General features: G+C 35.0%; 1 protein-coding gene across 6 annotated transcripts in view; it reads right to left on the reverse strand.

Moving 5' to 3' along the window:
- LOC103215735 (ATP-dependent zinc metalloprotease YME1L1-like) overlaps window positions 1-9,196 on the reverse strand; it is a 67,681-nt gene extending 58,485 nt beyond the window's left edge. For all 6 annotated transcript variants that reach the window (XR_012093917.1, XR_012093916.1, XR_012093920.1 and 3 more), the window contains exon 1: window positions 4,733-9,196. The gene's annotated coding sequence lies outside the window, so the exon portion shown is untranslated. The remainder of the gene's footprint in view (window positions 1-4,732) is intronic.
- Between the last annotated feature and the right edge of the window lie 258 nt (window positions 9,197-9,454).

Raw genomic sequence — 9,454 nt, forward strand, 5'->3', positions numbered from 1 at the left:
AGCTTAAAAACAAGCCTCTGAAAGATCAAAATGTTTCCAATTGATTTAACTGTATAACAAAACAAAACTCGATAGTACTATCTATAGCAGGGGTCTTCAACCCAAGACCACAGACCAGTACCCATTAATGGCCTGTTAGGAACTAGGCTGCACAGCAGTAGGTTAGTAGTGGTGAGCGAGCAAAGCTTCATCTATATTTATAGTTGTTCTCCATCACTTGCATTAACGCCTGAGCTCTGCCTCCTGTCAGATCAGCAGCAGCATTAGATTGTCATAGGAGCATGAACCCTATTGTGAACTGAGTATGTGAGGATCTAGGTTGCATGATCCTTATGAGAATCTAATGCCTGATGATCTGTCACTATCTCCCATCACCACTACATGGGACCATCTAGTTGCAGGGAAACAAGCTCAGGGCTCCCACTGATCCTACATTATGGCGATTATGTAATAATAATAGAAATAACGTACACAATAAATGTAATGCACTTGAGTCACACTGAAATCACTCCCAACCCCACATCTGTGGAAACATTGTCTTCCATGAAGCCGGTCCCTGGTTCCTGAAAGGTTGGAGATGGCTAATCTACAGAAACACAAAAATACCCAGCATCCAACAAGATAAAACTCACAGTTACTGGTAGTTGATCAAGATAAAACTCACAATGACTCAGAATTACTAGGTATGCAAAGACAACAGAAAATACTGCTCCTAAAGAAGGAAAAAAAACAATGAAACCAAACCCTGAAATTACACAGATGATAAAACCAGATAAAACCAAAACCTAAAATTACACAGACAAAAATATTAAAACTTGTTATTGTAACTATATTTCAAATGCTCAAAAAAGTTAAAGACTGAACATGAGATACAGAATATATAAAAATCACTCAAATCAAACTTCCAGAGATGGAAAGTATGAAATAAGAAAAAAGTACACTGGATGAGATTAATATAGATACTGCAGAAGGAAAAGTTATCTTGTAGAGTAAGTAACATAAGCTGTCTACAATGAAACACAAGGAGAAAATATACTGAGAAATTATGAACCAGACTTAGTGCCTATCTGGGGAACTACTTTAAATGGCCTAATATTTATGTTAACTAGCATCTCCAAAGAAAGGGGGAAGTTGCTGCAAACTATTTAAAGAAATACAGCAGAAAATAGTCCAAATATGATGAAAAAAGTATAAACCCACATGTTCAAGAAACTCAATGTACCCAAACACACAGAAAACATACAATACCACCAAATTGCTTAAAACCAGGAAGAAAATATTAAAATCATCCAAAGGAAAAAAACACACTATATATAAAAGAATAAGGATTTAAAATGACAGCACACTTCTCATCAGAAACAATGTGGGCCACAAAACAATGGAGCAATATATTTAAAATACTTAGAGAAAAATACTGTTGACTTAGAATTCTATACCCAGAAAAACTATCTTTTAGAAATAAAGGGGTATTGAAGACTTTTTAAAGATATGTAAAAGCTAAAAGAATTAATCGCCAGCAGACTTGCATTGCAAGAAATGTCACAGGAAGTCTTTCAGACAGGAGGAAAATGTTGGCAGATGGAAATGTGAGCACATACAGAGGAATAAAGAACACTGGGAATGTCTACTATCTGTGTATCTGTGGCAACTATCTTGCACATAGTAAAATAGAGATAGCTGAATAAAATGTTTTTAAATAAATCAATTTTGATAATTGACAGGCAATATTAAAAAGATCAGCTAAATATTTTTTTCTCCTTAGCTTTGTTCCACATCTACATTCCAAAACAATTTCATAGACATTAAGTTCATAATTTCAATAGCTTTATTTTACAAATACTGTTGAATAGCAACATTTTTAATTTTGGACAACTAAAACAAATTTTGGATTCCATTATCCTGTTTTAATTGGGTGATTTTATTCTTTAATATACAGACTTGCCTTTCAAAAGGCAATACTTAAATGGAAATTGTATTTCCTTTTTTTTTTAATTATTATACTTTAAGTTCTAGGGTACATGTGCATAACGTGCAGGTTTGTTACACATGTATACTTGTGCCATGTTGGTGTGCTGCACCCATCACCTCCTCAGCACCCATCAACTTGTCATTTACATCAGGTATAACTCCCAATGCAATCCCTCCCCCCTCTCCCCTCCCCATGATAGGCCCCGGTGTGTGATGTTCCCCTTCCCGAGTCCCAGTGATCTCATTGTTCAGTTCCCACCTATGAGTGAGAACATGTGGTGTTTAGTTTTCTGTTCTTGTGATAGTTTGCTGAGAATGATGGTTTCCAGCTGCATCCATGTCCCTACAAAGGACACAAACTCATCCTTTTTTATGGCTGCTTAGTATTCTATGGTATATATGTGCCACATTTTCTTAATCCAGTCCGTCACTGATGGACATTTGGGTTGATTCCAAGTCTTTGCTATTGTGAATAGTGCCGCAATAAACATACGTGTGCATGTGTCTTTATAGCAGCATGATTTATAATCCTTTGGGTATATACCCAGTAATGGGATGGCTGGGTCATATGGTACTTCTAGTTCCAGATCCTTGAGGAATTGCCATACTGTTTTCCATAATGGTTGAACTAGTTTACAATCCCACCAACAGTGTAAAAGTGTTCCTGTTTCTCCACATCCTCTCCAGTACTTGTTGCTTCCTGACTTTGTAATGATTGCCATTCTAACTGGTGTGAGATGGTATCTCATTGTGGTTTTGATTTGCATTTCTCCGATGGCCAGTGATGACGAGCATTTTTGCATGTGTCTGTTGGCTGTATGCATGTCTTCTTTTGAGAAATGTCTGTTCATATCCTTTGCCCACTTTTTGATGGGGTTGTGTGTTTTTTTCTTGTAAATTTGTTTGAGTTCTTTGTAGGTTCTGGATATTAGCCCTTTGTCAGATGAGTAGATTGCAAAAATGTTCTCCCATTCTGTAGGTTGCCTGTTCACTCTGATGATAGTTTCTTTTGTTGTGCAGAAGCTCTTTAGTTTAATGAGATCCCATTTGTCAATTTTGGTTTTTGTTGCCGTTGCTTTTGGTGTTTTAGACATGAAGTCCTTGCCCATGCCTATGTCCTGAATGGTATTACCTAGGTTTTCTTCTAGGGTTTTTATGGTATTAGGTCTAACATTTAAGTCTCTAATCCATCTTGAATTAATTTTCGTATAAGGAGTAAGGAAAGGATCCAGTTTCAGCTTTCTACTTATGGCTGGGAAATTGTATTTCCATATGCCGGAACCACCAATCACAACTGATGGGTTTACCTGTTGCTCAGAAGAATCTGCAGGAAATTGAACCCTAAGCCTTGTAACTCATCAGACTCACAAGAACTCACTGCACTGGACCCCCTGGGGTCAACTTTATGTTCTAAGTATCTGTCAGGTTCCCAGAATTAAGTGTCCAGCTTATAAGGATGAGTAACATTGATTTATCCCTCCAGAAGGAAGCTTAACTTTTTCCTTCAGCTTGCTTTAATGAAGCTTCATCCATCCTGCATGTTCAGGCAGTGAGTAATTTCTGTTAGGTGAATATTTGGAAGCTAAAAATTATAACAAATCTTCTTATTTTATTGCCTTTTAAAAAAAATCAACCAAATTTTCCATGACTTCCAAAATTATAATACTACATTCTAGAGATGATGTCACTTCGTTGTTTTATCAAAGTGAGTCCGCGGAATGATGACTCATGCAGGTTAATTTGCCTTTATTGTGGCAGTTTGATGGTTAGAAGTGGTTCTGATTTATTAATGACTATCTTTGCTTCCCCTAGAAACAAAGTCTGTGTATAGAACAACATCCCTCCATCAATGCTCCTAAATGTTATGAACATTATTGCTTTTGTCTATTTCATTACTGCAGGAAGAATTCACATTTAATCTAGTTAGGCCTTTGGCTACTTACTTTTACATTTTCAGACATCTGTTTTTATACTGCATTTATTTTCCTGAATTGGATTTTGTAGACATTATTGACTAATAAGAATAATCTATTTTTTAATTTGGCAATTGACTGATCAATTCATTCTAGGTATAATCTTTCAATTTTTGACAGTTCTCTGGTGACACTATTATTACAGAATAATAAGTCATTTCCTAACTATCAAAGACTTGACAGTAACAGGTTATACAAAAGAAGTATTGGCATTCTTCTGAACAAAGCAAGAGATTCCTAAAGAGTAAAATGAACAAAATTGCAATCTTATACTACTATGAATTAAAGAATATGAAAGAAAAGTTTGAATGTCATATAAATGTACAGAATTATCTTATATGAAGAGACAAAGGAGGCTATAATGGAATAAAAATTCCACCAAACATTTAATAATTTACATTGAATTCAGTTTACTGGGAATCCCAATGTTCCAAACACAGTGCTATGTGCTAGAATCAAAGATAAGAAGACCATCCTGTGCATCAGTAAGAAAGACATACTTGTGTTCTTTATTAGGTGTGGAACACAGAAAATTCCTGAAATACACACACATACACACACATACATACACACACATCTGTTAAATGTCCTGTTTAGTTTCTGGATACATGTTTTTGAGCTTTAGTTTTCCTAATCTTTAAAAAGAGTTAATATTAGTTGGGAACGGTGACTCACACCTGTAATCCCAGCACTTTGGGAGACCTAGGCGGGTGTATCATGAGGTCAGGAGATCAAGACCATCCTGGCTAACATAGTGAAACCCCATCTGTACTAAAAATACAAAAAGTTACCCAGGCGTGGTGGCAGGCGCCTGTAGTCCCAGCTACTCGGGAGGCTGAGGCAGGAGAATGGTGTAAACCCAGGAGGTGGACCTTGCAGTTAGCCGGGATCAGGCCACTGCACTCCAGCCTGGGTGACAGAGTGAGACTCCATCTCAAAAACAAACAAACACACAAACAAAAAACAGAGTTAATATTAGTACCTACTTAATAGGGCTTCGCAATGATTAAAGAGATAACACATGAAAGTGCACAGCAAAAATGCTGCTCCATAGTAAAGACTTCACTTTATTGGTTTATTAGCTATTACAATTAACTTTAATGATTATCTTACTTTCAGGAATAGTCACTTTGAATATTTAAGTTTGTCTATAAACTTGTAGAGGACCATATATACATTTAAAAAAATTCTTTCCATAAAACTATTCTTTTCCTTCATATATTTGCAAAAGTTGGCCAAACTAGCAAACACACACTTTTAACAAATTTTACATTAAAAAGGTTAACAGGTTGTATATTATGATAAAAATGCATCAAACTAGAAATTAGCATCTGTAAATATAAAAAAATGAAACTCAAACAACCTCCCAAATTTAAATAAGTCAGGATATTGAAGGTATCAAAATTTATTATAGACAATCAAGAAATTAATATCAATGCCAATATGACATACATCATGTCCATGGAAGATGACAAAATTTAAAAGAAAGCCACATACTCTTAAATGCATTTGTAATTAAACAAGCGTGAGAGCTAAGTATTCCACTAAATTAAATCAAAGATAGATATAAAGAAAAGAGTTAGACTGGGTGCAGTCACTATCGCATGTAATCCCAATACTTTGGGAGGCCAAGGCAGGCGGCTCACCTGAGGTCAAAAGTTTGAGACCAGCCTGGCCCAAATGGTGAAACCCCATTTTTACTAAAAATACAAAAATTAGCCAGCCATGGTGGCATGTGCCTGTAATCCCAGCTACTTGGGAAGCTGAGGCAGGAGAATTGCTTGAACCTGGGAGGCTGAGGTTGCAGGGAGCTGAGATCACGCCATTGCACTTCAGCCTGGGTAACAGAGTGAGACTTAGTTAAAATAAAAAAAAGAAAAAGAAAAAAAGAAAGAAAGAAAAATATATTTGATAATAAAGATCCAGTTCTTTTGAGAGATGAGATAATTAGGCATTTCTGGTATGCACAGCAAGAAACCAGAGAAAAAAAATATTGTATATTAATAGCACTGAGAAACCAGACAGAACTTCAGATACAAATCAACAGAATAAATTGAACACCATTCCAACGTGCTTGAAATCGTAATAAAATATTAAGTTTCCTGGGAAACAATAAATAATGAAGTAACTCTATAAGAACTTGAAAGCTGGATTAACTAGATAACTACTGAAGAAATTGAAAGCACTATCAAAAAATTTTCCCCAGAAATGGCATTTGAGCCAAATGAAGGGTCATATTAAAGTTTACTGTTTTATTTGTAGCATTCCAACACATAATAAAACATAATGTTTCTTTTTCAAAGGTCTCACAAGCCAAATGCAAAACCTAACCAGAAAGTATAAAAAGATGACAGCACAACTTTGGTCTCAGGATGATTTTTTAAAATACCAAAGTAATATATTACAAAATCAGATATAAAAATCTTCTTTTATAGAATAAATTTATGCAGCCAACAAACATATGAAAAAAAGCTAATCATTACTGGTCACTAGATAAATGCAAATCAAAACCGCAATGAGATACCATCTCATGCAAGTTAGAATGTTGATCATTAAAAAGTCAGGAAACAACAGATGCTGGAGAGGATGTGGAGAAATAGGAATGCTTTTACACTGTTGGTGGGAGTGTAAATTAGTTCAACCACTGTGGAAGACAGTGTGGTGATTCCTCAAGGATCTAGAACCAGAAATACCATTTGACCCAGCAATCCCATTACTGGGTATGTACCCAAATGATTATAAATCATTCTACTACAAAGACACATGCACATGCTTATTGAGGCACTGTTTATTGAGGCACTGTTCACAGTAGCAAAGGTTTGGAACCAACCCAAATGTCCCTCAATGATAGACTGGATAAAGAAAATGTGGCACATATACACCACGGAATATTATGCAGCCATTAAAAAGGATGAGTTTATGTCCTTTGCAGGGACATGGATGAAGCTGGAAAACATCATTTTCAGCAAACTAACACAAGAACAGAAAATCAAACACCACATGTTCTCACTTATAAGAGGGAGTTGAACCATGAGAACACATGAACACAGAGAGGGGAACATCACACACCAGGGCCTGTCAGGGGATGAGGGGCTAGTGGAGGGATAGCGTTAGGAGAAATACCTAATGTAGATGACGGGTTGATGGTGCAGCAAACCACCATGGCACGTGTATATACCCATGTAACAAACTTGCATGTTCTGCATATGTACCTCAGAATTTAAAGTATAATAAAAAACAATCTTCTTTTATCAAAAGGAAGATTTAATCCCAATAATTTAATGTTTTGTCAATATAAATATCTGCACATTAGTTATACTAACAACTAAAAAAGTTTCTATGATCACTTTGATAAGTACCATAAAGGCATTTGACGAAATGTAATATAATCTTGATTTTTTTAAAAAAGACAGAACAAAATTTTGTAAAATATTCTATCAGAAACCAGCAACAAACATCATACAGGATGTTTGATGATAATAACATGAAGCACAGAAGTATAATAACAGGAAGCACAGAAGTATCCCTATAAAAGTACAGAAAAATAGAAGCATATCCTTTACTGCAAGTTTTCAGCATTTTTTCATGCAAGCCATATCAAGGCAATAAAGTAAGGGAGGAAATGATCTATAATTACTAAAAATGAAAAGATTTTTAAAAATCTTGTCAATAATGTAACACTGAAAATTTTTAAAAATGAAATATTTCAGTAAGGTGATATAAAATAAGTATTATGGAAATTAACATGTTTACCATATAGAAACAATATACTTGTTAGAAAATAATAAATAGTATACATTGGAGAAAATTAATTTATACATATGTATATGTGTGTACACATATAAATATATGTGTGTGTGCACACACACATACGCATCAGGTCTGGGAACAGACTTAGCAGGAAATATTCCAGGTTTATACAAGAAACCATTTGACCTAAATTATATTGCCATGTTCTTTGACTGGAAAATTCAACTGCATCCCAATGGGTTTTTTAAGGACATGAAGAGAGAATTCCAAAGTTCTTCTGGAAAAATACATTTGCAAGAATAATGATAGAAATTTGGCCTTAGCAGGTATCATGCTGTAATTACTAAAACGATAAGATAACCAAATTTACAACAATCACCAATAGTTCAAAACAGATTCATATACATAATAAAGACAAATCAAACTGTGAGAAAATTGCTATCCACTTGAATTAAAAAAACTAGAACCACATCTTATACCATACACCAAACTTTCATACAGATTAATGATTTCAAACTGTAAAAAATCAATTTAAGTCAAAATAAAACAGGAAAGCAAATTTTCCTGAACTTGCCATAAAGAATGGCAGTCCTTTCTAAGTTAACTCAGTGCCCAGAAGTCATAAAGAAAAAAGCATACCAAATTCTCCTACATAAAAGTACATATTTCTACAGTTTTAGAAAATGCATGTAAGACTAAAGAAAAATAACTGAGGAGAAATATATAATAATGATTTTATATCCTTTTATCACTCACAATTCATTAGGAATAACACAAAATTTTACTAACCATTATTTAATCTTGCAGTACTGACTGAAACCTTGCTGTACGTCTGCAATTTTTATTCCCTACTGTCATGTAGCTTATATTCTAGTGGTGATTAACTAGCAAAGCTAAAAAAGAATATTACTTGAGGCTGTGTATGGTGGCTCATGTTTGTAATCCCCAGCACTTTGGGAGGACTAGGTGAGTGGATCACTTAAGGCCAGGAGTTCGAGACCAGCCTGGCCAACAGGTCAAAACTCTGACTCCACAAAAAATACAAAAATTAGCCAGGTGTGGTGGCGTGCACCTGTAGTCCCAGCGAGTTGGGAGGCTGAGGCAGGAGAATCGCTTGAGCCCAGAAGGTGGAGGTTACAGTGAGCTGAGATTGTGCCACTGCACTCCAACCTGGGTGACAGAGCAAGACCCTGTCTCAGAAAAAAGAAAAAGAATATTAATTAAAAATAGCTTTTACAAATTGCAACTGCATAGGGAAACAGGCTTTCTCATGCACTATACAGCAGGTGCTCAAGAAGGTCTGTCTTAACAACAAGCTGGAAATAATGATCAAAACTCTAAAATGTACAAACATTATGTATGCCCCAATAATTTACTGTCCTAATTAAAGTATATTTTGACAAAATCCATAAAATTGTCTAATAAACAAAAGATGTGCATCATAGTCTTATTTAAATAGCAGAAAAGCAGAAATAATAAAGGTTCATCTATAAGAAAAAGTTAAATAGATAATTTTGTTGACACAAAGAGAAGGCTACAAAATGCCAAAAATATTAAAAGCAAAAAAAAAAATCACAGTAAGTAGTGCATTCTATGATCCCATAGAATATACTAGGAAAAACCCACATATTTTATATATATATATATATACACACACACACACACACACATATACATACAGAAATGGTTGCAAGGTAATGCAGCCAGCCAAGAGCAGTTATCCCTAGAGGTATATGAACACGCAATTCACAGAAGAAATAAAA

This window comes from Chlorocebus sabaeus, chromosome 9 (genome assembly GCF_047675955.1).
Source record: "Chlorocebus sabaeus isolate Y175 chromosome 9, mChlSab1.0.hap1, whole genome shotgun sequence".
NCBI classification, from domain to species: Eukaryota; Metazoa; Chordata; class Mammalia; order Primates; family Cercopithecidae; genus Chlorocebus; species Chlorocebus sabaeus.